The sequence below is a fragment of the Marmota monax genome, unplaced genomic scaffold, assembly GCF_021218885.2.
Source record: "Marmota monax isolate L192 unplaced genomic scaffold, Marmota_monax_Labrador192_F-V1.1 WCK01_AAM20220418_F8-fsc00577, whole genome shotgun sequence".
Lineage (NCBI taxonomy): Eukaryota > Metazoa > Chordata > Mammalia > Rodentia > Sciuridae > Marmota > Marmota monax.
In genome coordinates, this window is record NW_026693716.1 from 117,961 (window position 1) to 141,161 (window position 23,201).

Genomic DNA, 23,201 nt, shown 5'->3' on the forward strand with positions numbered 1-23,201 from the left:
TCTTCTACCCACATCAGGAACCTTAGTCAAATTCTCAAAGCCCCTTTTCTGTGGGAGATTACATGTTCCCAGGTCCCAAGTAAGGTGAGAGGTTTTGGGAGGTCATGGATCAGAATCTGGACAGATTTGAGAGTGAAGCCAAAGGATTTCCAGACTTGTTGGACATGGGGTAAGATGAAGCAAAAGACCACAGACAGCCAAGGGGTGACAACTGGAGCAACAGGAAGAATGGAGAAACAATTTTTGCAGAGGCATCGGCAGTGGGAGGAATGGAGGGACCCAGTACCATTTGGGATGCTGCTGAGGGTGGCCTGGGCAGCTCTGGGAAGAGCATGGTCATTGGGGATTTCCCATGCTGTGGGTCCCCTGGAGCCTGCTCAGGGAGAAGGCTATTGGTACCCAGGGGAGGAACATGCCACTGGGACGTGGGAGGGCTGGTGACATTCACTGGGGTTTCACAGGAAAAAAAAAAAAAAAAAAACAGAGACTTTTTAAAAAGCCAGAGTTCTCAGTTGAGTGGCCAGGGACTAGAATCTATAGCAATTTGGACATGAATATTAATGGCACGTTGTCCACTGTGAAAGATTTGTGGAAGATAAGTGTGTGTGTGTGTGTGTGTGTGTGCAAGTTATGACTTCAGCTATACTAAGAGTAGTATAAAAAAAAGATTTTTAAAATTACTCCCCCAAATATATATTCAATGCTTATCTCTGAGAGGCAAGATTTGGAGTGATTTATGCTCATTTCCTAAATAACCCACAGCATGCAATATTGAAGGTGTATTCCCTGAGACAAACACATCAGATGGAGATGACATTACCCAAATAGAAAAAATCTTACCTGGGCATGAACAATGGTTCCTACTTACCAATTGAATCCTCCCCAAAACAGAATGCATTTTATTCTTTGAAACTAGGGGTCCATTTAAGGATCAAATAATTTAACATTTGTGTATTAGTTGAGGTGGGTTTTGCTATAGGTAATTAAGCATGACCACAGTAGCTCAAATAACAACCACTTATATTCTTTATATACTGAGATGCTTGGGGATAGATCCTTTTAACATTGGCTTAGGTCTCAATAATGTCTACAGTAAGGCTTTTGATTCTTCAGCCCTTTGGCTCACGGTCACAATTTGGCTGCTGCAGCTCTCACCATCATAGCTATTTCAAGGCAAGAAAAAGGGGAAAGAGAAAAGAGGGTGTAAGAATCAGCAAATCAAATGCCTTTTTAAATATCATAAGAAGAGTTTTATTTCTATTTCATTGGCTAGCCTTTGGCCAGTGCAACAAAAATATGACCAAAGAGAAGGGTTAAATAATAAATGCTGTATTATCAAATAACCACTTTGTTCCACCCTGAAAAATCAAGCACTGTACCTGGCCATGGGAAGTAATCTGGAAATGTTGTCCACTAGTACTTTCAGATTTTTAATAATGAGTGACCTTGAAGGAAGTACTGGGGCTCCATGTTTAAGAGTAGTTGTCTGTGTTGTGTGTCCCAGGGCAGCTGGCCTGTTTCTTTTCCAGCCACCAACACCTGACAGGGCAGGTGCTGTTCAAGCCGCTCATGCCTCACTTATCAGCAGAAGCCAAGCCCAGTGAGTCCAGCTGCATATACAGGCTGGGGACACCTGAGGTCACTGACCAGAAACCTAATGGTCAATAAAGGCTCCTCAAGGCACCTCCATCATTAGGCTCAGTGGACATGAGTGTCTGTGCAGACAGATGGCAGAGCACCACCACCACCTGCACACCAGCCAGCATCAGTCAGCAGTCATGTGTGTGGGCACCACCTGGCCCAGCCATCATCCCTGGCAATTGTGCCAGCCCCCAGTGGCCCCAGGCCTCGACCAGAGCAGACGTCCAGCATGGCCAATCAGCCCTGTGCCACTTTCTCAGGAAGCCTCACAACACCACTGCCCCAGGGATCAATGTTGGTCAGCAGAGCCCCAAGTGGCCATGAGACCCTGCGTGATGCCACCAGTTCACACTCCCACCTCCCCTTGGGTCCCCCCTTCTGTGGTCACATGGGGCTACTCATTGGATCCCAGCTATGCTCACATCAAGAGAGGGTCCTAGTTGATGTGAGGGCACACTGGTGGAGAAGGCTTGCTTTGGCATATGCTAGCACACACTGTAATAAAAGCCACCGAGTTGTGACACTTCTGAGCTATTCATCACTCATGGCAGCTAGACTCAGTGTTGATGAAGAGGCAGGTGCCAGAGGATGGGAAGAGGCCCTGAGTCACCTGGGCTGTGACCTTACCCCAGAGCATGGAAGAAGAAAGAGAGGGAGGGAGGGGCCAATACTCGTGGGGTACCAGGAATTTCAGGAGGCTGAGGCATGGATGGCTGACCTGCAGAGCACTTAAGTGCAAGGTCATTAGCTTCAGGGCCCCAGGCCTGTGCAGCTGGGGGTGAAGGATTTCTTCTGTACTCACCACCATCCTGCCAGCCATGGGAAGTCCCTGCTCTCCTTCCCCAAGACAGAGTCAGCAGCACTGAGTGGTGTCACAGGACGAGTTACACCACATCACCCACCCCTGATCAAGATGGATGGTGATGGACCCTCCCCAGTGAACCTGTCAGAAGCTGAAAGGTGGACACGCATGCACACACACACACACACCTTTCCTCAACCTACTCCATCCCATTAAACACAAGTCCACCTGTGAGTCACTTGGGTAGAAGTCTGGGATAACCTCTAACTCTTTTTCCCCCTCCCATGTGTGATCTCTTGAAATTGCTGGATCCTCCATAGCCACCATACTACTCTGCCAGGTCGTCTATCTTTCCAGCCATTGCATGGGACTCCTGATGGCTATTTCTGCTCTGCACCTAGTCCTGCATCCTGCAATCTGCTCTCCATCCACAGCCAGAGAAACCTGGTGACACCAGACATCATGCCTGGCCTCATTGTTCAACGGCTAGTTCAATGAGCACTGTTTAATGCCCTCATGTCCATTCCACCTGGAGAGAGACCATGGTCCTCACAGAGCCTGGGAAGCCCTGCAGCTCTCCCCACCCCACATGGCCTTGCTCACCCACCAGCCTTGCTCACCTCCCCACTTTCCAGCTATGCACCAGGCCCACCTCAGGGCATTTGCACAGGAAGTTCCCCCTGAGATCCAGGCTCAGTCCTTCACCTGTCAGGCTTCTTTCAGGAGTTACTTTGTCAGACTGGCAAAAGCCATCTACCTAAAGCTATAAGCCCCTCCCCTTCTAAAGCCCCAGGCTGCCTAATTCTCATTATACACCTACATTAAAGTTCTCTAGGGCTGGGGATGTGGCTCAAGCGGTAGCGTGCTCGCCTGGCATGCGTGCGGCCTAGGTTCGATCCTCAGCACCACATACAAACAAAGATGTTGTGTCCGCCGAAAACTGAAAAATAAATATTAAAAAATTCTCTCTCTCTCTCTCTCTGTCTCTTTAAAAAAAAAATTTAAAAAAAAGTTCTCTAGCACTTACAATATGATGTCCCAGCTAGACTGTAAGCACCATGAGGACAGGGACTTCTAACTCTTTCATTCAATGCCTTATTCCAGGAGTAAATCTACATAAGTATAAATGACCTCTCTAGTCACTCTGCTATGCCCTGCCGGGCCTCAGAACCCAGCCAAAGAAAGATTCAAAGTCCCTTTAATGACCCAAAACTGAATTTCTAGAAACTCAGAGAGCATCTGGAAACATTTACCTCCAGAATCAAAGGAGCCCTCTTGATCCTCTACTCCTCAAAGGTACTTGTTGCCCCAGTATTTCTACTTTATGGCTTATTGGGGGACTCTGAATCCCATGATTTCAACCAAGGGTGCTTAATTTCTCTGCCCCTCTGCTTCTTCCAACTTCCCTTTCCTGTTGGCTTGTCAAAGACCCTGTATTGTGTGTCCTCTTCCCTCCCCACACATCGCCCAGGCATTGCCCATGGGTCCATTACTACTAATCACCAAGACATTTTTCTAATGTCCAGAAAATTCTGTGAGTGTAATGAGGATTTTGCATTGGGGAGAAAATACCTGAAAACCACATATCTGACAAAGGATTTATATCCAGAATATGTAAAGAGCTCCATGATCCACAAACCATCAAAGACAACCTAGCTGCAAACAGCAAAATATCTGAACAGGTCTTTTTCTTTAAAAGCTGAGAAGCTGATCATGACTGTGTGTGTTCAGCTTGTTAGTTACTGGGGGAAAACGTGATGAAAACTACTTCACATCTCTGAGAGAGACTGGGATCTGACACCTGGCAACCCTGGGTGTGGGGGAGGTGGGGAGCAATGGGGGCCCTCAGGGCTGCTGGTTGAATGACAAGTTCTACAATTACTTTGGAAAACATTTGGACAATTCCTCAAAAAGCTAAACATAATGTTAGCCTATGACCCGAAAGGGCCACTTCTCACCAGCTCCTCAACAGAACTGAAAACAAATGTTCAAGTCAGCATTCTTCATCCCACCCAGAGGTGGCCTTTGAGCACACCCGCTGGTATGGTGATGAGCCTCAGAGGGTCATCCAGGTGACAGAAAATGGCCAGACCATAATGTAGAAGAACATAGTGACCCTTGGAAATGTTGCACTAAAGGAAAACAGCCACACACAGAAGGCCACATGCTTGCCACAGAAGTGCCCGCAGTGACAAAAATCCATGCAGACAGAGCAGAAGTTGTGGGGCTGAGGGTCAGGGAGGCCCAGGAGTGACAGTTACTGGGGTTGCAGGAATATTCTCAAATCTGACAGCGCTGATGGTTGTGCTTTTTTGTAAAATGGCAACAACCCATCCATCATAAGTGTCCCAAGCACCTATGCATCCTGGCCATGAGAGGCAAGAGGAAACCTAGGACAGGAGCTTTTTAAGTTAGGAGAACTCATTATTATTTTTTGTTTGTTTAATTAGTTAGACATAACAGTACAATACATTTGAATCAGATGGGATATAATTTCTCTTTATTCCGAGAGTACAGGTTGCAGAATCACATTGGTCGTGCAGTCACACATATACATACAGCAATAATAATGTCTATTTCATTCTACTATCCTTTCTATCCCCACTTCCCCTCCCTTCCTGTCCCATCACTTCTTTCTGCAAAATCTAAGGTGACGCAATTCTTTTTTTTCCCCTCATATCATCATACATGTATTTTGAGGGTCTCCTTCCATCTTCAATGCAATTCCCCTTCTCCCTTCCTTTCCCTCCCACCTCTATTCCCTATCTAGAGGTAATCTTCTTCTTATGCTCTTCCTCCCTATCCCATTTTGAGTCACCCCCCCCCTTATATCAGAGAAGACATTTGGCATTTCTAGGAGGGGGATTGTCTAACTTCACTTTGCATAATCTGCTTTAAGGCCATCCATTTCCCTGTGAATGCCATGATCTTGTCATTTTTTTATTTCTGAGTAATATTCCATTGTGTATAAATTCCACATTTTCTTTATCCATTCATCTATTGAAGGGCATTTAGGTTGGCTCCACAGTCTAGCTATTATGAATTGTGCTGCTGTAAACATTGATGTAGCTGTGTCCCTGTAGTATGCTGTTTTTAGGTCTTTTGGGAATAGTCTGAGAAGAGGAATAGCTGGGTCAAATGGTGGTCCCATTCCCACTTTCCAAGGAATCTCCATACTGCTTTCCAAATTGGCTGCACCAATTTGCAGGCCCACCAGCAATGTATGAGTGTACTTTTTCCCGCATCCTCGACAGCACTTGTTTGAATTCCTAATGACTGCCATTCTTACTGGAGTGAGATGGTATCTTAGAGTAGTTTTAATTTGCATTTCTGATTGCTACAGATGTTGAGCATTTTTTCGTGTATTTGTTGATTGATTGTATATCCTCTTCTGAGAAGTGTCTGTTCAGGTCCTTGGCCCATTTGTTGATTGGGTTATTTGGTACTTGGTGTTTAACTTTTTGAGTTCTTTGTATACCCTAGAGATTAGAGCACTGTCTGATGAACTTGTCATTTTCTATGTCCTCACACAGGGATGAAGTGTGGCCAACAGGAGATTGGAGGCCACCAATATTCTACCCTTGTTTTTCCCTTGTTGAACGTCGCCAGAGCCACCATTCACCCTCCCATGCCACAGAACAACCCTGTCATCAGAATGTTTATTCATCACTAGGAATGCACCTCAGGCCCTGACTTGGAAGGACCACTCACCACCAGTCCCACATGGGACTGAGATCATGCAGATGCTCTGAGAAAATGGCCGGCCACCTGGGAGTGTGTCTCAAGTCCTCATGCTTGTCGCATGTCCATGTGGTTAGTCTCCTCCATGGCCTGTCACATCTTCTTGTCCATATTATGAGTCTTCCCCACAAAGACTTCAGCACTGAGCCAGGTCTCCACCCTTACTGCTCATGGCAACAACCAGCAGTGAGACAACAAAAATGACCATTGGGGCTCATTGAAGAATCAGTCTGTAGGGACAAATCCTGGGCTTGATGATTTTTAATAGTGCCTCAAGTCACATGACCAGGTTTGAGAAACACTCCTGGACCAAAACCGAAATGCACAGAAAGCAATGGGCACAGAGTGGGGCCAGTTAGCAAAAGTGAGGCCAGGCTGCTGATGGCAGTTGTGCCAAGGGACACCTTCTCCAAAAACACCAATGAGCACACAAAGAAAGGCCACTCACAGGGTCTCTTGGGTCTTATGGCTTCCAAAACTTGGGACAGACCAGGGAATGCACTGCCCGACTCAGGATGTCAGACTCCTCTCCCTGGTGCCGCCTTTGCACTCCAGTCTCTGAATGGTACCATGGTCCACAATGCCACCTCTGTCTCCAGATGGCAAGACCCAGCCAATGCAAGTAGTGAATTTCATTTTGGTTGAGCCATAACCAGATGTCTAGGTGCAGCCTAAGAACCACGGGGCTGCCCCAGCCACTGAGGAGGTTATGTGCACAACCTGAACCCTGCACATGGCCAAGTATTCCTGGAGTGTTGTGTACAGTGGGGCAGGGTGCCAGTCACTGAGTGATTCTGACAACTGTGTCCTCTCTCTCTGGAGCAGCCTAACCCCAGGCAAAAGAGCTGCTGCCATCACACTAATCATCCAAAAAACTCCCAGCAAATTCTGCTTTCACTGTCCGGTTGCCATGTCCGAATCTCCACCACTGCTTTATCTCAGGGACTCACTTGACCCAAGTGGGTTTCAGCTGCTCTCTCCAAACCTCTTATTGAATCCAAAACTTCTTCTCCAAAAAATGCCTGAACCTTGGTCTTCTCCTCTGTTTCCCCATCTCCTCTGTTCCCAGCCTTTCTTCTGGGAATCCCAGCTGTGGTCTGCACACCTGAGCACTACTTCTCTGCCCGGAGTGAGGGAATCCAGGTTTTCATTGTGTCACAGCAGGAATTTATGCTCATAAAACTGATTTTATGTGCTGTGTGAGAGGAGGGTGTGTTCATCTGCCTGACTATGGTAACCTCTGCATTAGGAATAGCAAAGCATTGTACTTCACCCCTTAAGTGCACACAATAAAGAAATGAAAATAAACTCTGGATTTTATTTTGGATCTTGATATTTGCTCAGTACACCAGCACTTTTTCCATTTATTTCCAAACAGCCCTTATGTAGTGAGTCAGACCTGTTTTTTTTTTTTTTTTTTTGAGAAAGAGAGAGAATTTTAATATTTATTATAGTTTTCAGCAGACACGACATCTTTTTTGTATGTGGTGGTGAGGATCGAACCCGGGCCGCATGCATGCCAGGCGAACGTGCTACCGCTTGAGCCACATCCCCAGTCCAGAGTTGTTGGATTTATATGAAAAGCTAAAATTCTATGTCCTAGATTTATCTTGTTGATTTCTAAAGTTATAAAGCACAGTATTTCAAGATAATGCAAATTCTGGGAAGACTGTGCTGGGCAGAAAATGGTCAATAAATTCATATTAGTGACTTCTCTTAAATGATTGCATTATCTTTGGGCTCAAGATATTCAACAAGAAGAAAGTGGATTTGTTTTATGCTAGATCAGTTAAAAACTGATACAATTAGAATGTAAAAATATTTTGACTGGGGGTTCAGTTGTTTCAAGTATGACAGCTTGCCCAGGAAAACAATGCAGGAGATTTTGTCCTCCACTTGACCCAAATTGTATGGAAAAATTATTATCTTTTAAATTAAAAGTGGAACCCACAGGCAATCTACAGCAGGTATTGAAAGGTCATGATGAGACACCAAACTGCAGTTGTTTTTCTCATGTTTTTTTTATATCATTGATTGCTGTGGAATTTGATTTGGATGTTTGAAATATAAGAACTATATTTAAAAATGAACATAACATATTATTTTGCATTTCAAGGCTCAAAGCCTGAGGTCATAATACACAGTATAATTACCTCATATTTTTGTAATGCAGTCCCAAGACAAAGCAGTTGGGATATATTTTTCATTAAAAAAATATTTTTACTAAGTAAAACTGTGTTGTTCCATGTATCATACTTTTTTCTGCAGTATATGTTTGCCCTTAAAATTAATAGAAGTGAATTCTTTGATGGGGCTGCCAAAAGGTTTATATTATCTTGTCCTGGTGAATATTGTAGCAGAATATATGGAGGATGAACCAAAAGATTTCTGAAATTGTGTATTGTTGTGGCTGAAAACTCTTGAAAGGTACATCATTGTTGTTAATAAAAAAGACTGACTAAAAACAGCAATGTTCTTTAAGCTGTACATAAGTGAACAAATTCTTTGTTATGCAAAATGCCCTGTGCATCCAGAGATGGCTGAAATACATTATATAGAGATTCTGGAAATCTCAGTTCTATTTTTTTACCTCTAACTAGTAAGTTTTTCTAGCTCAATAAATCTCTATTTTTTTCTTGCTTTTAAAACCAGAGGAGCAATACTTTTCTTTTTTAAATTTCTGGATTGTTTCTCAGTTTGACTGAAATAAAACATGCAGAAATCTTTTGGAATATATTACAAAGCATACAAATTGAAGTGAATAATCTTTGCTAACATTGTGATTCTTTTTCTTTCAAATGTAGTTCTAGCTCAAAGTGGGTAACTTTTCTTCCTTCAATTACCTCTGATTATATGAGAATTTTCCCCCTAGCATTTAGAAGCCACACTTGAACAACTATTGGTCTCTTGCTTAAGCCTTAACAAGGTTTATTGGTATATTGTTGTGCTTTGATCCAATTGATTTTTCTTCTTATTTAGTGTAATTTGATGTATAATTAAATTGGTATAAATATGTCTGTATTGGAGAGTGTACAATGTCCCAAGGCATTGTTCTTAGCCGTATATTGTTTTAAACTCAGTTCTTCATGAATTATATGTAATATTAATAATATTGTGAATGATATTCAATATGATGTTTGTATGGACTCAATGCATAAGAAGCCTTTTCCCTATTGTAGCTCGTAAGCCAACATTTAATGATAAGAAACTTAATCTTTACATACAACCTTCTCAGTTTACCTCTTACCACTTGGTTCACAGAAAATAAGACTATGAAACATAGCTCATTGATTATTTTATCATAAGTAAGCCTCACTCAACCTTGACTCCAGATCCATTTCTCTGATTCCTGCCCTAAAATAACACTGCCTATAGAATAACAGTGATGTCAGAATTAACTAACGAATATGAAAACACTGATCATTTACCTCATTCACATAAAAATGAAATATTTCCAATGAGGCTGGAGTCTAGAAGGCCATTATGCACACACAAAAAAGATAAAGCCCTTCTCTCCTGAAGAGCTACCTTTAAGGTTGTGGAAATTCAGTCTATTCAAATCATTATGAAATGTTAAAATGTTAAAAAGTTAAAATGTCAAAATTTGTAAATCAAGATGTGAAAATCTGGGGCTTATTTTCCTATACCTATGTCCTTCCTATAACTTGTAATTTCACCATGAAAATAAACAGAAAATAAATTACAATGATCTGATAATGCAAATTATATTCCACATTAAGTTTGATTAAAATGTGTAAAAGTATTAAGAGATGCTAGAGTATTATTTATTTACTCAATAGTAGGGTTTCCTGTTGCATAAAACATTTAATCAAGTGGAATACTGTGATGTCTGTCATTTAACAACATGATGCAATACATGAGTGTTAACATATACAGAAATATTCAGTTATAAAGACATATTGCATACATAAATAGGTAAAAATGCTCTGTAAACCTGGCATGATGGTCCGTGCTTGTAATCCAAGCAAATTGGGAAGCTGAGTAGTTTCATAAGTTTAAATTCAGCCTCAGCAACTTAGTGTGGTTTCACGCAACTTGGCAAGACCAGTCTCAAAATTTGAGAAAGCGGAGAGAGGACATAGGAATGTGGCACAGTGTTTAAAAATCCCTAAATTTAAACTGCAATAAAAAAAAGATTAAAATATTACAATTCAGTGTTACACATCAAAAAATAAATTTCTTACAATTGTTTTCTCTGGTATTCAAAAGTGGAAATAGTTATATTTGATTTAGAAAAAAAAACATATGCTTTCAAAGATGAGGTTTCTGCACTATACATGTATGATTTTTATGACTACTATTTCTACCAAATAACTTGATAATGCTTAATAAATTTAATTAAAAGTTAAAAACAAGTACTTATATTCTATATTTAAATGAGTTGTGTCTTTTACTGATCCTCATATACATCAAGGTGTAATGTATAGATAATGACTTCACTATACTCTCACATTTGTCAAGGTGTTTATTATAAATGTTTCATTGTTATATAAGGCATACATTTTGGACAAAATCTGTTCAATGTTCACTACTGGTATGATTTTTCAGATGTTCAATGAATTTAAAACTTGAATAAGTTTTGGAAATATTATTTAACTTTTTAGGATTTCTGGGCACAATGTATTCTCCAAAAATCACTAGTGTTTAAGAAACATGTGGCTATAAAATGTTTTTTCTTTTTTTTTTCCATTTGTATTCTCTCTAACCAGTATGTATTCACAGGTGCTGAGTATTGGTGAATAAATTTTGAAGGCATTGTCACATTGTCAATTTTCACATTTGAAAACTTTCTCTTTGCAATAGTTATTGTGGTGAGGATTAAATTTTGACCATTTCTTAGAGGAATTGTTCAATGGTTGCATTTATAAAGCTTCTCTCCAGTGTGTTTTCTATGATGTCTAGTAATGTATGATATAGAAGTTAAAATGTTTCTACATTCTCTACATTTGTATGTCCTCTTTCCAGAATAAATAGCATGGTGGTGAAAAATAATTGATTTTTTATTAAAAGCTTTGCTGCATTGTTTCCATTTGTAGGGGTTCTTTTTTGTATAAATTCTGTTGTTTTTAAGATTTAGTTTCTCCTTGTGAGTATTATCACTTTATTCACATTTCACATTCATCAGGGTGTATTTTATTTAATTTTTTATTAAAAGTTTTGCCACATTACTCACATTTGTAGGACTATTCTCCAGTGTAAGTTCTGATCTGGTGGATAAGGCCTATTTTATTACTAAAAGCTTTGTCACTTTCCTTACATTTGTAGGGCTTTTCTTGAGTGTGAATTCTCCTGTGGCAAATAATATTTGATATTTGAGTAAAGCACTGTCACATACTTTGCATTTGTGAGGCTTCTCTCCAGTGTGATTTCTGCTGTGGCAAATAAGGTGTGATTTTTGACAGAAAGCTTAGTCACATTCTTTACATTTATACGGCTTCTATCCAGTGTGAGTTCTTCTGTGGTAAATAAGGTTTGATATTTGACTGAAAGCTTTGCCACATTCTTTACATTTGTAGGGCTTCTCTCCAGTGTGAGTTCTGCTGTGGCAAATAAGGTGTGATTTTTGACTGAAAGCTTTGCCACATTCTTTACATTTGTAGGGCTTCTCTCCAGTGTGAGTTCTGCTGTGGCAAGTAAGGTGTGATTTTCGACTAAAAGCTTTGCCACATTCTTTACATTTGTAGGGCTTCATTCCAGTGTGAGTTTTGCCGTGGCTAATAAGGTGTGATTTTCGAAAGAAAGCTTTACTACAATTTTTGCATTTGTAGGGCTTGTCTCCAGTGTGAGTTCTGCTGTGACAAATAAGGTCTGAATTTTGAATGAAAGCTTTGCCACATTCTTTACATTTGTAGGGCTTGTCTCCAGTGTGAGATCTGATGTGGTAAATAAGTCCTACTTTTTGACTGAAGGCTTTGCCACATTCTTTACATTTGTAGGGTTTCTCTCCAGTGTGAGTTCTACTGTGGCAAATAAGGTGTGATTTTTGACTGAAAGCTTTGCTACAATTTTTACATTTGTAGGGCTTCTCTCCAGTGTGAGTTCTCCTGTGACAAATAAGGTCTGCTTTTTGACTGAAAGCTTTGCCACATTCTTTACATTTGTAGGGCTTCTCTCCAGTGTGAGTTCTCCTGTGGCAAATAAGGTGTGATTTTCGACTGAAAGCTTTACTACAATTTTTGCATTTGTAGGGCTTCTCTCCAGTGTGAGTTCTTCTGTGGCAAATAAGGTCTGATTTTTGAATGAAAGCTTTGCCACATTCTTTACATTTGTAGGGCTTCTCTCCAGTGTGAGACCTGCTGTGGCGAATAAGGTATGATTTTTGATTGAAAGCTTTGCCACATTCTTTACATTTGTAGGGCTTCTCTCCAGTGTGAGTTCTGCTGTGGCAAATAAGATGTGATTTTCGACTGAAAGCTTTGCTACAATTTTTACATTTGTAGGGCTTCTCTCCAGTGTGAGTTCTCCTGTGGCAAATAAGGTCTGCTTTTTGACTGAAAGCTTTGCCACACTCTTTACATTTGTAAGGCTTCTCTCCAGTGTGAGTTCTGCTGTGGCAACTAAGGTGTGATTTTCGACTGAAAGCTTTGCCACAATTTTTACATTTGTAGGGCTTCTCTCCAGTGTGAGTCCTGCTGTGGCAAATAAGGCCAACTTTTTGACTGAAGGCTTTGCCACATTCTTTACATTTGTAGGGCTTCTCTCCAGTGTGAATTCTTCTGTGACAAATAAGGGTTGATATTTGAGTAAAAACTTTGTCACATACTATGCATTTGTGAGGCTTCTCTCGAGTATGAGCTTTCCTGTGGCAAATAAGTTGTGACTTTTGACTGAAAGCTTTACCACATTCTTTACATTTGTAGGGCTTTTCTCCAGTGTCAATTTTTCTTTGGTAAATAAGGTTTAAGTTTTTACTAAAAACTTTATCATATTCTTCACATTTGTAGGGCTTCTCTTCAGTGTGAATTCTCCTTTGCTTAATAAAGTTTAATTTTTCTTTAAAAACTTTATCACATTCTGCCCATTGGTAGGGCATCTGTCCAGTGTGGGTTACTCTGTGGTTAATAGGAACATTTATTTTACTAAAAGCTTTGCCACATTGTTTATATTTGTAGGGCTTCTCTCCAGTATATATTCTCTGGTGGTGAACAAGGCCTGATTTTTTATATGATTCCTGGTGTTCACTCTCACTTGTGGTTTTCCATATTTTCTTTTGTTGTAAATAGTCAAGATCAAAACTTCTATATTTCCCATTTATCACTTTGTGAAATTTATGTTTTATGTCCTTTTCTGGTGAATATTCTTGGGTATCATATGGAGTCATGGCTGAAATAAACAAAAATAAAAAAAATGCCTTCTAGACTGGGATAAATATATTTTGCATACATAACATGAAATTAAGGTAAAATAAGTACATTAGGAGTGTAGCAGATTAGTAAATCCAAAGTCATCATAATTCCAAAAATATATCAGTTGAATTAAAATGTACAGACAAAATTACCTGGAGAATATTACTCAAATTCTTGTAGGGACCAAAGTATCCAAGGAGTAAATCATTAAGAAGAGTAATATAATAAAGAGAAGGAAAGTGTGACACTTTTATCATCCACAGACTTTTGTCCTCCATAAGATATCATTGTGTATTTAGGAAATATCTATCAGCTACCTTCACTCTCAGTAAAATAAAAGAAATGTAAAACATCTACAAATATTTGTGGCTTTTTCAAAGGGCATCCAAAAACTGTTTTTTATCTACCATGACAAAGAGAGATGAAAATATCTAGAATATTTTGAGTGATAATACCACAAATATTCAACAAGGGTAAAGAGGCTATGGATTCTTAAAAAGAAATATGAACAAAAATTTTACTAAGAAATATACACATATATGTCTATAACATTTTCCATAAAAATATTTTAAAAGAGTATAAAAACCTTTCATAGCCTATGGCCCTAATACTTGGATGAAGTCAACACATGACAATCAAGTGTAATAAATTGATTCTTATATTTTTAAATTGGTGTGATATGATGATTTCTTTCATTGACAAATACAACTTTGTTTATTTACTAATTATGGTATTTTATACCGTATATACAAGGTAAAATGAGTAAATAGAATGAATTAACACAATCATTATTTTATATAATTACCAGTTTTTTCTAACAAGTATTGTATTCCTTCTACTAGTATTTATGAAGAATATTATACACTCACCATGTGGTAAAACAAAAATCTTGACCCTCTTATGCTCAATAAAACAAAAATATGGAGACTTTGACTATAATATAAACCCTACACAAAACACAGTACCTGGTAAGCAGAATTTTACTCACTAAATATCTGTCACATGTGAATCAAATGCTCCTGTAACTTAATCTCTGCCTGCCACATTTCACTTAATGCAAAGTCCAGTATATATTTCTTATAACACTTTAAGAGACAAAATATTTTATAACTAAACAATAATAGTATATAAGTACAATATTTCTACACATTTGATCATTGATAGGCACATACATTGAGTCTCTAGCTTTAAAACTGAGAACTATGTTGCACTAAAAACAAAAGCAGAGGTATCTCTTCAATTTTCTGATTTAATTGTTCATGGAATCATATTTAGTACTGGCATTTCTGAATCTTTAGGTCATCCAACTTTTAATTCTTCATCTATGGTGCTTGAGATTAGCCCTAAAAATTCTACATCAATGAATAACAACACAAGTCTTTTTAGAATTGTTTGAGTCATGCTGTTTCTAAATATCTGTGACTTCCCTAAACATGAAGTACTTTTGCATGGCTTCCCAACTAACAAATATTACAAGGATGCAGCACTGTTCTTGCCTATTTTTATTTATTTAAAAGATTTTATACTTTTTTCCCAAAATGGACTACATAATCTACTGTTGGCTCCTTTAATGAACAAATAAAAAATAGTACAACAAACATAAACAAAGAGAAGCATGGCTTAATCCAAATGACCAAAAAAAAAAAAAAAAAAAAGAAAAAAAACATTAAGAATTGAACATCAGGATACTAACAGTTATGAATTACTCAAAGGACACTAAATAACTGTTTAAAGAATGTTTAAAGAATAAAATTGAGACAAAAATATAAATATAAATAAGCACAAATTGTGTATGTGAATAATTCCTTAAGAAAAAATGAGAGGGGCATTTCTAGTGTGCAAAGCTGAAATTCTACCAATATGGGAGAGGCTTATCAAGCAGGACCAAGTTTCAGACAAGTCTAAGCAACTTGTGAAATACTGTAAAAATTAAAAACCTATAGGATATATAAAGATAAGTGGGATATAGATATACACACACACACATACACACACACACACACATTACACTTAGGGATATATATGTATATATAATTACAAATATGTATATATTTGTAAAAATCCAAGCATGCCACAATGAAAAGCAATGATCTAGAAATTATATCATTAATCAAAATAGAAAAAATAAGAAATGTAGAAAATAGCTTACAAAGCAGAAGTATAATGAGTTATTCACTTCAAAATATTTATGATTATTAATGCATTATTACAGAACACAATAAAAAAGAAAAAAAAAATTACTAACTGAATTGAATCTAACTGAATTGTACCAGCAGAGAGCATGAAAAGAAACCAAGCATGATCTGCTCCTAGAGGGCCTATTTGTTTAAAGATGGATAATGCCTCTGCCTTTACATCTCATCCTTTTGCACAATTTTTAATCAATGAGATATAGTTTTAAATTATGAAATTTCTCATAATCATTTGATAAGCTTTTGTTGAGTGAGTAAATTATATCCTGATCCTTGCCTTTTTAAATGGAAACAAAGATCTAGCCTCTCTCATATTAATATACATTAAATAATGTTTTATTTACACTTAATGTCCTCAATATACAACATAAAGTTAATACTCAAAATTTGTCATCTGCATTGAATAGACATTTTATTCTAAAACAGCCATTATAAAATATATATATAAGATTTCACCTTATAAACATGGCAAGATACTATGCCTTTGATCACATGGGGAAAAGCATAGACTGTTAAACTTATGCCAACATGTTCTTTTTGACTCTACCTTGATGCATGAAATATAGCAATTATAAATGTACATCAGGGACTTGACAAGCTGATTCGTAAGATTCATTTAACCCTGGAAGAGACGAGTCCCTCCAAACAAGAGAATAATCATTCTCCTCAAAAGAGGAGAAACATTAAAAGAGGAACACAAGATACTATAATTCCAGATACTTGGGGTATATAAAACCATTATTAACCTCAGCTCAAAAGGTGTTGGCTCAAATAGGTTAGAATGTACTATGGATAACTTAGTTACTGCTTTGGTTGCTAAACTCACACAAAACTCTGTTAATGCTTTGGTCTCAATAACAATGTTGCTCTGTTTTTGTACACCACTTGTGGGAAATTCAGTACTCTCAGATCCTGGAATTCTACAACCCATTACAATATCTTGACTCACTTGGATGAAATTGTTATATACCTGAAAAAATGTCTCATGATATTCATTGCTGTGTTGCAGAATAACTGTGTCCTTACCATCCACATTATATTTAATAGGTCACAATCCTGCACAATTTATTCATAAAAGGTCTATTCCTCTTGATAAAAACTGTGATAATTCAGTGAACCTTCTCTCTAAGGCAGAATTTGATGCTTTGACATTCTCCTTAAAGGGTTTCCCTGGACTAGATTTATGGGCTTACAAAACTACTATGAAACTCACCTATGCTATCATAAAAAGTATCAATCAAGCCTCCATGTCAAGCCATACTTAAAATTCATGATTGCAAACGATTGTCTGGTATTGTTATATCATAATGAATATCAGAAGTTTAATAACATATGTTCCTTCAATTTAAGTGATAATAGTAATTTTATTTCAAAAGAGTTAGATTACCTTAAAGATATCATTAATAAGGTACAACAAGATGACTGATGATTGACTTGTTGGATTGGCTAACTTCATGTTTACTCAATTTCATCTATGTCAAAAAATATACATATGTGGATGTTTACTGATGTTGGCACTTGCTGTTGTCTATGGCTGCCCTATTTTTTGCCCCCATCAGCATTAAGGAGATAAGTAATATTATTTATTCAAAAGGCCTTAAAAAAAGAGGGGGGCGGGCTTCAGGTATTCTGACCTTGGAAATAGAAAGTGTGGGGGTGATGGAAACTGGCACCCTGAGTCCCACAATTGTAATTCCCAGCAGTTTCTCTCTGAAGCTATTAAGACAACTATACAGGTGCACTATCTAGTTTCTGTGGTAATGTCCTTTGGGAGAAGAGACTCTATGTTTTTATTAACTGTACCTTATCTTGGTTAGCTAGCACTTGGGGTAAAAATAATACTAGGTTAGAATGTAGTCATTGCAACAGAAACTATGTAATTTTGGGGTAAACTATGTACAGCCATGAAGATGAGTGGCCAGTTTTTTTTTTTTTTTTCTTTTCACTGAGATTGAGTCTCTCTCTCTTCTGTTTGCTTCTTTACAGGTTTCCTCACAAGAAGATTTATAACACTTCATGCTGGCTCTCACAATAAAATGTAAGTTTTAGTAGTTAATCTGAATAAACTTAGACATCACTAAAGAAGAAAATGGAGGATCACAAAGAATTTGAAAATGTGATAAATGTAGGGCAGTATGTGTTCAATGATTAAAATCAAAAGAAATAAACCTAAGCTTCTGAAATGTTTCTTTCTGCTAAATAACTACTCTACCACATTTTTTAGTTTGGTTTTCTCCATTTGAACTTCTCACTGTGTTCCCTGCTCTTTGTAGGCTACAAGAGTTTACATCACTAAAGTATGCTAGGAACTACTTATCTAAAGTGGAGAATGTATAACATACCAAGAAAGAGAGAGATTAAAGAGTAAAATAATATATATTAAAGAGTAAATTATCTGTACTAAAAACGCCCTTTTTCTTTGAAACACAAATCTGAAACTCATTCTTACAGAGAAGTTCCCAGAAGATACAACAGAAGTAAATTGCATAATAACTATTAATTAAAAATTTTAAAGGGAAATTAAACTTACCCAGGAAGGCAAAGTTTCTATAGTTCTCTAACATCACATCTTTATACAAGTTTTTCTGAGCAGGCTGAAGGCATTCCCACTCCTCTTCAGTAAAATCAATGGCTATATCCTTGAATGATAACAGTAACTGTAAAAAGAATAGATAAATAAATAACACATAGACTACATGAACATTTGCACAGTCTGTAAGGTAATTGAAGTTAAAATGAGAGTTAGTAGACTATCATGTAGGTGGTGTTTTGGAACACAATGATACTATTATCTACTTCTGCAGAAAAAGTGATTTAAGTTCAAAAAAGTTTATATATTCCACATTTGTGAAACACAATGTAAAACTCAGGCATTACCACAAAACTATATATTTTGAAATTTTTTTATATCATGATCTAAATTATGTATATTGTTCAGATGAGAAAATTATTGTAATTTAAAAAGGGAATGATCATATTTTAATTGTACAACCACTAATCAAAGATAAGTGTAGAATCTTATTTGTTATTTCTCTGATAGAGCTGGCTTTTCTGAATATGTAGTGAGATCTCTAGTAATCCCAATACCAATGGTATAAGAGAAATTTTGAAATGTAACAAGGTAGAAAGACCACTTAATGGAAATATTTAATAGTGAATTTAAGTTCAAACATTTTATGGTATTTATGTATGTTATTAATATAAAAAATAACAAAAACAATCCTGTTTGCATTTTTCATTTTATACTTTTAACAATTTTTAACATACAAAATAATATATATATATATATAATTTGATAGATGCATATTGTATGATGTTTATAATAGAATATACATATAGCTTTTCAAAAAATATAATCTGTTTTTTTTTTTATTTTATTTTATTGGTTCTTTCTAGTTCTACCTGATAGTAAAATCAATTTTTATGGTATTACGCAAGCATGGGATATATCTTATCCTAATTAGAATCCTGTTCTTGTTGGTGACTATGATGGTAGGATTTATATATATCTTTAATATTTCTATCTCCTTCCCTTTTATTTATTTATTTATTTATTTTTTACCACTGTGCAATCTACTGTTCTTGTTTTCTTACCCTTCCCCACTTTATGAACTTTAGATTTCACATATCAGCAAAAAATTTCAACATTTAGTTTTAAAGAAATGGTTTGTTTTACTTAGCATAACTTCTCCAGATCCATCCATTTACTGGCAAATGTCAAGTTATTCTTCTTTATGGCTGATTAATAGTTTATTGTGTACATAAACAACAATTTTTTTTTATCTTGTCATCATTGAATGGACCCATTCCTCATTGAATGTTTGGTTTTGTAGCTTAGCTATTGTGAATTGTGCTGCTATAAACATTAATGTGGCTGAGTCAATGTAGGATTCTGATTTTATGTCCTTCACATATATACAGTACAGTAAAAAACCTGGGTTAAATTGTCTTTCCATTTCTTTTAATAATATCCATACAGGTTATTATGTTTCACTTAGACCTTTATACAGCTGCAAAAATTAAAATTCAACTAAACCTGAGGTTGAAAATAAAACATACAGAAAATAATTAGTAAGCCATAAAATGACTAAGAATTTATTATCAAATCCTCCATCCCAATGAAAAGTAAATTTTATAAACTAAAAGTAAAGAAAATCTTAAGCAAAAGAGCAAAATTAGAAGCTATTAAAGATGAACATAACACAGAGAGAGTTATCAATATCAATGTTGGTGCTTTTAAAAAGCAAATGAGCAAGGTCTAGTGATGGACAACTGTAGTTCCAGTGACTGAGGAGGATGAGGAAAAAGGATCATAAATTTGAAGACAATATTATATATAATATTGTCTTATATATATTGTATTGAGCAACTTAGTGAGGCACTTAGCAACTCAGCAAGACTGATAAAATAAAATATAAAAAGGACTGAGGATGTGGCTTCATGGTTAAGCACCCCTGGGTTCAATTTACAGTACAAATTTTTAAAAAAAGCAGATACAATTAAAAAAGCACTAGCAAATTTGTAAATTCAACAAATAATAATTATTTCAATTATATAGTATATAATTGCAAATATATGCATATATAATGATTTTTCACTTGATGAAAATACACTCTGATGGAAATTTTATCCTAAGAATATTCTGCAATTTTTCATTTCTCTGAGTATAATGACAAGAATCTAGATGGTATAGACTAGTTCATGGCTAAGATATTTGCTATATCCACTGTTGTACATAAAGTCTACTGCTGATGAAAATATCATGATGCCACATGATTGATGCTATGAAGTTAAATCAATCAGGGTAAACCTCATAATAAAATAAATGGTGGAACTACAGAAAACAACAACAAAAACAAAACTCTTAATAAGCCTCTTGTTATTTAGGCAGTGATACATAATGAAGATTACAGTGCAGGAAAGAGGAAAAATGGCATTCATTCCAAAGAAAGATGCTAGGATATTAGGAAAACAGTGTGATAATAAAATGCTATTTTGTCCCTTTACTCATAAAACATAACAACATATTTTGACACATTAAATGCTGAATATAAGTTATTAATAAATAATAGTGAAATATATAAAAAGTACAAAGCTTAAAAATTTACATACAAAAGATAGGGTACATATGGTGGTGAAGAAAACTACTCCATTTACAATAACTTCAAAAAAAAAATAGGATACTTGGGAATCAACTTAATGAAAGAGGTGAAAGATCTATACAAGAAAAACTACAGAACCCTAAAGAAAAAAATCAGAAAAGACCTTAGAAGATGGAAAGATCTACTTTGCTCATGAATAGGCAGAATTAATATTATCAAAATGACCATGCTATTAAAAGCACTATACAGATTTACTGCAATTCTGATCAAAATCCCAATGACATTCCCCATACAAATAGAAAAGCAACCATGAAATTTATCTGGAAAACTAAGAGACCATGAATAGCTAAATCAATCCTTAGCAGGAAGAGTGAAGCAGGTGGCATCACTTTACCAGACCTTAAACTATACTACAGAGCAATGGTAACAAAAACAGCATGGCATTGGCAACAAAACAGACTGATAGACAAATTGTACAGAATAGAGGACACAGAGACTAACCCACAAAATTACAATTATCACATATTAGACAAAGATGCCAAAAACATGCACTGGAGACAATATAGCCTCTTCAACAAACCCTATCTCTCAGCATGCACAAAACTCAACTCAAAGTGTATCAAGAACATAGGACTTAAACCAGAGACTCTGCATCTAATAGAATAAAATGCAGGCTCTAATCTTCATCATGTAGGATTAGGCCCCAATTTCCTTTACAAGACACCTTATCTTGCAGTGATGGAATGTAGGTAGGAAGGCCCAAAGGCTGGGGGACAGGTGGGCTGAAGCAGTAATCTGGGCAGGAAGGGCTTTTGGATTAGCATCACCCTATTTGCTGGGAGCTGCTTAATTAACATTTCCTTGGGATGGGCTCTGTGCCTTGGGGACATTTTCAATTCCCCTTTTCCTGGACTTCATTCTCAATATAATGTTCATTCTTGATTTTACTTGATATTAGACCCGATTTACCTAATGACACTAACTACCTAAATAATAATAATAATAATAATAATAATAATAAAAGAAAGTCAAAATAAAAATTAGCTGGCTCAAGAGGAAATTAGGTGCCCCAAAACAACAGCTCCTTTCATTCAATAATGGTCAATAATAATTCAATAATGGTCATTCATTTTGACCATTATTCCACCTGTCAATCTCCAGCATCTGGTAAGACACTGGGCTGCAGTAACACACCAGCCACATAGTATTTTAGGCAGACACTGAGGATGCCCTTTAAGCATAAGGAAAGCAGCAAAGAGTCTCTTCCACTGACATGTTCACCACCTGCTTGGCCAGTAGGACTGCGAACATAGTGGCCCAGTGGAGGACTTAAGCCTGCAGAGACTGCCCAGAGTCCCAATCTGCTAGCTCCTGTTTTCACCACAGCCAGTCTTGTGGTTCCAATAAATAGTCTTTCTCCCCCAGCCTCCCTCACTAGGCCAATGCACACTCACCATTTCCTGGTTCTCCGGACTTGGCCTGCTTGGGATCCTCAGTTTCTGCACAGCAGAGCAACCTGTGACTCTGAAGTATGAGATTAAAGTCCAGCCAAATGGCAAAAAAAAAAAAAAAAAAAAAAGAGGATTTAGGACATAAGAAGTAACAGTGAAAGCCCACCCTCTTCCTCCCTGATAACACAAAGGATTGGACAGTTCCCACAAAATGCTCTTGATTGGAAGGGGCTTCAGATCATGCACATTGAATCTGAGACCAGTGAGCCCTTTTTTTGAGTGACAGGGAATATTATCCAATCTAGGTACGAATAAGGGTTAGAATCTCAGGTTGTTGAGCCCTGCTGGGTTTTTTTTGTTGTTGTTGTTTGTTTGTTTTGTTTTGTTTTGTTTAATCCTTGAAATATACCCCAGAGCCTCAGGCTGCTGTTATTTTAAGGCAAGGTTTTTTTTTTTTTTTTTTTTTTCCAGAACTGAGATCCTAGCTCAACCAACAGATCCTTTTAATTTAAACTTACATATAAAGTTATTTCAGTTTATGGATTATATATGCTTGTATATTATTCAGGAATTAATATAAAATAATGACAATCACTATCATTTTTTTAAGTCATACATATCAGTAGAATGCATTTTGACATACAATACATACATGGAATGTACATCATATTGTCTATTCTATTCTGCTCTGTTCTTTTTAGGTAACAGATTGAACTTTGAACTGAAAAGAAACCCCCTAAAGTAAAAATGCCCAATAAAAACAACACATAAGATGCTGGGGTTTTAGCTCAGGGGTAGAGCACTCACCTCACATGTGCAAGACCCTGGGTTCGATCCTCAGCACCACATAAAAATAAATAACTGAAATAAAAGTATTGTTTCCAGCTACAGCTAAAAAAATACAT

At 36.9% G+C, this 23,201-nt stretch overlaps 1 long non-coding RNA gene across 1 annotated transcript; it reads right to left on the bottom strand.

Annotated features, from left to right (window-relative positions):
- Positions 1-991: 991 nt before the first annotated feature.
- Positions 992-23,201, bottom strand: LOC124103826 (uncharacterized). The gene is made up of 4 exons (XR_009228321.1): positions 23,104-23,201; positions 22,300-22,369; positions 18,274-18,400; positions 992-1,163 (listed from the first exon to the last, which is right to left on the bottom strand). It is a non-coding gene; the product is annotated as an uncharacterized LOC124103826 (long non-coding RNA).